The 7278-nt window shown below is 47.5% G+C and overlaps 1 long non-coding RNA gene across 1 annotated transcript in view; it reads left to right on the forward strand.

Annotated features, from left to right (window-relative positions):
* The first annotated feature begins 4915 nt into the window (after nucleotides 1-4915).
* The window catches only part of LOC126501465 (uncharacterized), a 5017-nt gene continuing 2654 nt past the window's right edge, over nucleotides 4916-7278 (forward strand). The window contains exons 1-3 of the long non-coding RNA XR_007591681.1: nucleotides 4916-5286; nucleotides 5824-5942; nucleotides 6607-6903. This is a non-coding gene — a long non-coding RNA (uncharacterized lncRNA). The remainder of the gene's footprint in view (nucleotides 5287-5823; nucleotides 5943-6606; nucleotides 6904-7278) is intronic.

The following is a 7278-nucleotide window of genomic DNA, read 5'->3' on the forward strand; positions in this document are numbered from 1 at the left end:
TTTCTTCCCCTTTCTCTCCCTTCCTGTCCCCACTCTCCCTCCTTCTCTTTTCTCTCTTCTCTTTTACTCTCCCCTTCCCCCCCATCCTCCTTTGCCTGAATACTTGAATCGTCTAAAGCACAAGGAGACTATTGATGTCTTCCAGGACCTTAATTGGAAGAACAGCTTTATCTCACAGGCAGACAGACACTACACAAATGTTTGGTTTACTCTGTATCGCAGCGTTAACAAGGTCCTTACAGGTTCAAGGAAAATGATTGTAGGACTTCTCTAGAAGGACACAACATTCCGGAAGAAGGGGGGGGGGGAAGAAAAACTAACAGATAAGTCTGAGGAGACTGAAGCATTTTTAAAGGGCCCCCAGCTGGACGTGATTCTATAGGGGAAGGTGGAACGCTGGGTTTAGAGGCCAAATAGAAGGAGAAAAGCTAGGGTCTTCTCTCGCAGCCCCTCCATAGACCGTGTAGCTGCTGAACGCTGCCCTTAATACTGTCCAGACCACAGGAAATACTGTCAAAGAAAGCTCTTCATCCCGCTTTCTCCTGTTTGGCAGAGATTGCAATGAGCTTTAAAAGGCAGGTCCTCACTTCATAAGCTCTGTAGACTGCCTTCTGCCTTTATTTCCTCCTCAAGCTGCCACCAAGAAAGGAAGTTAAAGGGCTGCTAAGCTGGGCTGCTGCTCCCTTAGTGGAGAGCTCACTTAGCATGCTCAAGCTGTGTTCAACTCCCAGAGCCACACAAACCAGGAATAGCGGTGCCTATCTGTAATCCCAGCATTCAGGTGGGTGGCCAGTCCTTTGCTCAGATGCCATCCGTTAACTCTCTTCAAAACAGACCTTGTGGTTCTGGTTCCCTGCCATGGGAAACCTGCTGAGTTTCATTGGACCTGAAAATACTTAAATCTAAAGGGCTTAGGATGCCCACAGAGGCCGTGATTGGTGGAGTGTAGCTTTCTCTCTACAAGAGACGCAGGACATAGCAAGACATTTGTTGCATCCTCTCTCCTTGACAAGAAGCTAGAAATGCTCTCTAGAAGGGCTTGAGGGAAAAATCAACAATTCCCTGAGGAAACACGATGGCTTTGCACACTAAGGCTTAGGGCTTGAGTCAGCTGACAGGCCCGGTAGGCAGGAGGGTGACCAGCTGGAGTGATGGCTGTCGGATGTCAGTAAGAAACAAGGATGTACCCTGATGTGATTCTGGAGAATGCCAAGAAATGTCTCTGGGAATATCCTGCGATAACAGGCCATTTCAGGTGACTGGGGGCTCCTGAGAGGGGTGTTCCTATTGGAGGTCGGCCTTCAGCTGGGGCAAGTTCTCTTAGACTAAATGGATGCTTTGGTCATAGCACTTGGAAGGGATGGTCAGAAGAATAGAATGTGGCAGCTGACTTTGACCCTACATAAAACAGCTAAACATGCTGGTGTATGCTTCCAATCCTGGTGCTGGAGAGGCGGGGACGGGCACATCCCTAGAGCCCTGTGACCAGCCAGTGTAGCCCACCTAACTGGTGAGCTCTGGGCCAGTGAGAAACTCTGTCTCAGACAAACCAAGATGGCTGGTACCTGAGGCCTGGCGCTCTGGTTGATCTCTCGTTTACACATACACATTCAAATATGCATACACACACATTCAAACATGCATATACACACATTCAAACATGCGTACACACATATTCAAACATGCATACACACATTCAAACATGCACACACACATTCAAACATGCGTACACACATATTCAAACATGCATACACACATTCAAACATGCATACACACACTCAAACATACATACACACAACACACAAAATAATAGAATTTGTGAACAAGCAGGAACATGAATAGCTTTATAAGCTATCTCTGGGTCTTCCAGCCTCCTTTTCCGTTCTTCCATGAGCCTTTCATTGTCTCCAGTAGGAGCCCATAGTCTGACAAGCCCATGCTTACAAGGCCCCGCAGTCCAACACTATCGTGAGGCCTCTCCAATTCCCTCCCTGCTGTGTCGTCTGGACTCCACTGCCACATCATCTCATGGCCACCTCTGGCCAGCCTCAGGACCTGCCTGCCATGCCCCCTCCTTGGTGCACCTTTGCAATGACACGGTTCATTGTTTGTTCTCCTCACAAAGTCAGAGACCGTGTCTCCTTTGTTCTCTTTCCCAGCAGGGTTTAACACAATACCTGGCTTCTGGAAGAGCCTCACAAATATTTACTTAACAGAAGAATACAAGCAGAGGTACTGGGGTCAAACCAGGTAAAAAAAAAAATCCCTCAAACACTCCTCAGTCATTAAGACAGCATAGGGGCAAGCATGACACTTGTCTAAGAGACCCCGCCTTGTCAAGGTGGTGAGGGTGGGTCAGGTAAGGGCTTTGACCTCTATGCAAGAGCTGGCAGTTATGCTTTGGAGACACCACACAAGGAAACTAGAAGAGGTGAGGACAAGTTCAGTGAAGCCGACTTTCTATAGGCATCACTGTTATCCTTTCTCCTCCCCCCAAGTCCAGCATCTGCACAAACCAGGCAGTGCTAGCCTCCGTTATCCCCACCCCACCCCTAGGGCTACATCTCATGACCCACAGGCCTTGGTTATTGCTGACTCAGGTCCTGTTCTTTCTCCCAGGTCTTATCTGTGCAGTAAGACAATTATTTTGGGTTCCCATTGCAGGTTTTTATTTCCAATGCTTATTTAGGGAGGATTGACGGGGGTGGGGGAGGACTAAGATGAGGGAAGGACTAAGATTGGAGGGTTTAAACAGCACTCGATTTACAGCCTCTGTATAAAACCAGTTTTTTAATGGATGTTATCTTGGCTCTGCCTGAGTCAAGTAGAGCGAGATTATTTATTTACTTTTTTGTTAATATTTTAAAGGAAATCTTAATCCTAGTTTTGAAATTCCCCAGAGGATCTTCAGTAGCGCAAAGGGTGTTACAAAATTCTCCAGTTGATTGAAGTGAAATTATTCAATCCAATAAACATGTCACACAATACACTGAGGGGCCAGGGAAAGGGGGCCTGATGAAATCAAGTGGGCCAGCTTTTAAGACTCCCCAAAGGACAGTCAGCACAGGGTAAGTGATTCCTTGGTGTTGAGACTGGTTTTGTTTCTGTAACCTCATCTTTCCTCCATAATCACCCTGTTTCTGCTCATACATGCTGTGGAAGGCAATAGGGACACCAAGAATAGCTCCCCTAGACCAATCCTGACCATGCGGTCTGAACTCACAGCACCCTTAGCAGGTGGACATGGTTATCAATACTCCAAGTGAAAACTCAGCACTCGGTAAACAGCTCCAGATTCAAGTAGATGCTCAGGTTTGCCAGAGCCTTCGAGCCTGTGCTGGATGGTAGGGCTGCACCCTGAGTGGTTGTGGATATGGCATTCATCCTTACTATACACAAACAATACCCATCCCCAAACATGCAATGTGAGCGGGAAGCCTCATGTGTGCTGGGAAACTCTTATTCTCTCACTCTTACTTTTTGAGGCAGAGTATCGGGTAGCCCAGGATGATCTCAAACTTGCGAAGTAAGTGAAGATGCCCTTGAACTAATTTACTTGTGCCTACCACCCAAGCACTGAGACTGTAGGTGTACCAGCCTCCACCCCAAGTGCACCAGCCTCCCCCTAAGTACATCAGCCTCAATCCCCCAAGTGCATCAGCCTCTACCTCAAAAACACTAGCCTCCACCCCCCAAGTGCACCAGCCTCCACCCCCCAAGTTCACCAGCCTCCACCCCCTAGTGCACCAGCCTCCACCCCTAACATTCTGAGATTACAGGTGTGCACCACCACACTTGGTTTTATATGGTGCTGGGGCTCAAACCCAGGGCTTCTGGCATGCCAAGAAAACATTTTATCAACTCCACTGCATTTCAGCCTGCTTCCTCTTTAACAAGTTTGTCATCTGAGGTCACACTCAGCAGAAATCCTAGAAGCAATGGTGTTTGCACTGTGTCATGTTACATGTGAACAAAACAAAGGGTTGTATTAGTTCAAACTCTGCACTGAATTCAGAGTCCCATGTATAATATACCACAAGACCAGCACATTAAAAATTTTGACCAGTCACATGAATCTTTTAAGTTATTTTCCACAAGCTGTCTTCATATTTATGACACTGAGTTACCTACTCAACAGTGAACGTCAAGAAAATATGAAGTAGATATTGATTGCCTTCCGACAGCATCAGACTCCCAGGGAGCCTGTAACTGTAAAAGCCTTTTCTCCCATGTACACCGGCTCAATAAATGTATCTGATTTGGGTTGGGGTGACGACCACCTGAATAAAGTACTTCCTGTGCAAGCATGAGGCAGGCTCCCCAAAACTCAGGAGAAGGACTGGAATGGTGGCACATATCTGTGACCCCAACACTGAGGAGTGCAGAGAGACAGATTTCAGGGGCCTTGCTGAGCAGCTGGCCTGGCTAAAACAATCAGCTTCAGTTCTAGCAAACTGTCTCAAAAGTTAAGGTGGAGAGCAATAGAGTAAGACATAAGCCAGCAGCGACTTCTGGCCTCCACGGATGCATGGGCAGGCACGTGCACCCATACATACATGTATACCCTCACACGTAACAGATATGTCTAATCTATGTCATAATTCCTAAGTCTTTTTCCTAACAGCAAAGAGAAGAAGCTGCTGCTATTCCATCTACAGAGTGGTTGCGTAGCATACATGAGACCCTGGGTTCAACCATTGGCACCAAAAGAACTGGATGTAGTGCAGGAGAGCCATACTCCCAGCACCAGGAAAGTGGAGGTGACAAGATGATCAGTTCAAGGTCATCCTCAGTCACCCTGAGCTCTGAGGGTAGCCTGGACTGTGTGAGAGTCTGCCTAGAGAAAAGAAGACTGACGAGAATACCAAAGTCGCCTGTGATCCAGAGCTCACCGCCCCTCTGCCTAGGAGGCCAGCCCACTTTCCTAGCCATAATGGTTCCCTGTAACCAAAGGAACACAGCCCTGCGCCCTGTTGAAAGCTTCAGCAGTCTGTTATCAGACAAGTACTGAGAAGTCCAGTTTTAAAGACTAAGGAGTGACGTTCGGAAACACCACCAATAAAGAGATAGAGCAGAATTTTATCAGGACTACGGTGTCAAGGGCGTTTGTCAAAGGTTTACAGCATTTCCTGTTCTTCCTGTGCTACCTCTTCTTTCCAGGTCATCTTGCAAAGAAGCTAGGGGAGCACCATGCAAAAAAAGAAATCGTCTCTTCTTTCTGAGTTCTACTGACCCAGATAATATCAGCAAAGAGGAGGCAGGGAAGCACAGGAGGAAAATGGCATGGTGAGTCCCAGAAAGGGGCATGGCTTCCTCCCCAGGCCATCCTCTGGGGTGTGTGAGTTCTCCCAGTGGTTGCAGCATGGCTCATGGTAAGGTCTCTCAACTGGGCTATGGTATGAGGGTTGAAGATCAGCACCCCTATAAACCAACCCTTGTACTATGATGCCCTGAACACAAATAAAGGAGCAGGAGGGGTCCTCTGTTAAGCAACTGGCATGAAATGCCATTCAAGACACAATCCTGAGAAATATCTAGGCAGGTGTGCACAAGGCTAAGTGATACTGTGGCCTGGGGCCTGCCCGTCAGCGTTGTGAGTGTGCTGAATATGCCTGGCTAGGTGGTACTGGGGCCTGGAGCCTGCCCGTCAGCGTTGGGAGTGTGCTGAGTGTGCCTGGCTAGGTGGTACTGGGGCCTGGGGCCTGCCCGTCACCGTTGGGAGTGTGCTGAGTGTGTCTGGCTAGGTGGTACTGGGGCCTGGGGCCTGCCCGTCAGCGTTGGGAGTGTGCTAAGTCAAATGCAATTGTTTCCATCTTTGCCTAGTAAATGGAATCTGAAAGAAAAGGTGATACTCAGCCAGAGAGGCGTGAATGGCGAGAAGCATCCCTTACTTCTGCATACATGGGCAGTTCTGAGCTTTTGAAGTGTCATTAAAACTACAGGTAATGTAGTTTGAAATGACACTGGAATAATATGAACGTGGTGGCACATGCTAGTGAACCCAGCACTGGAGGCTAAGGCAAAAGGATCATGAGTTCAAGACTAGTCTATGCTGGGTTGTGAAAGCCTGTCTCAAAAGAGGAGAGATGGAAAGAGGAGGAGAAGGGTTGGAAAAAGGAGGGGAAGAGAGGGGAGAGGAGGGAAAGGGATGGAAGGAACAGAGGAAGGAGATGGGGAAATGAAGAGAGACAAAGGGAAGGAAGGAAGGAAGGAAGGAAGGAAGGAAGGAAGGAAGGAAGGAAAATGTGTTTTGATTTATCTGAACCTCTGTTTTATCACTGAAAAGAATAATAAAGCCGGGCGGTGGTGGCGCACACCTTTAATCCCAGCACTCGGGAAGCAGAGGCAGGCGGATCTCTGTGAGTTTGAGGCCAGCCTGGTCTACAAGAGCTAGTTCCAGGACAGGCTCCAAAGCTACAGTGAAAGCCTACCTTGAAAAACAAAACAAACAAACAAACAAAAAAGGAGTAACAAAATGTCTGTAACCCAGAACACACATTTATGTACATAAAGAGATAAGAAATTATCAACAAGCATCATCAAAATAATTATTACTTTGGTTGTTGAATTTTGAATCCTTCCTTTTTGTCTCCTGTGTTAAACCAGGAGCTGGGACACCCTTATCGGGTACTCTGCATTCTCGTCAAGTCTTGTTGTTGTGGCTACTGTCGTAAGAGGTGACACTGGGAAGAGAAAGGGAGGAAAAGAGAGACAGGGCCATACAGCAGCCCTCTGAGCACTGCGTCAAGGTGAAGATGGCCATAGCACCCAGCTAAGGGAGAAACACAGAATGGTGGCACCTTACATCTCAGACGAAGAAACCTGGACTCCCAGGTGTGGTGCCTGCTGAGAAACCCAGAGCTTGGGAGATGGAGGCAATCCGTGGTACTCCTCAGCTAGATGGTGAGTCTGAGGTTCAAGGTCAGCCTGGGCTACATAAAATTCTATCTCAAAGAAAGAAAAGAAAGAAAAATAGTTAATGAAAGGAAAAAGAAAATTATACTATATTCCTGTATCAAGAAAGAAGGGCACCCAAAGTTTTAAATATGAGAGTCAAATAATCAAGATTATGTTTTAAAGTATCACTCTGGCAGCTTGGGGTGGAGTTCCTAAGAGTCCATGCAGGGGAATCAATTCTTGGGTTCTAAGGGTGAACAAGCTATAAAGTCTCAGATGAGGCTCTGCGTGGCTAGAGGAGGCCATGCGCGGAACACCTGTTTAGGAGTCTCTGGTAAAGCTGAGGCGGTGGGGGGGTGGGGACGTCATGGTTAAGAATGA

This window comes from Alexandromys fortis, unplaced genomic scaffold (assembly GCF_014885135.2).
Source record: "Alexandromys fortis isolate MF-2015 unplaced genomic scaffold, M_Fortis_MF-2015_v1.1 scaffold_41, whole genome shotgun sequence".
Lineage (NCBI taxonomy): Eukaryota > Metazoa > Chordata > Mammalia > Rodentia > Cricetidae > Alexandromys > Alexandromys fortis.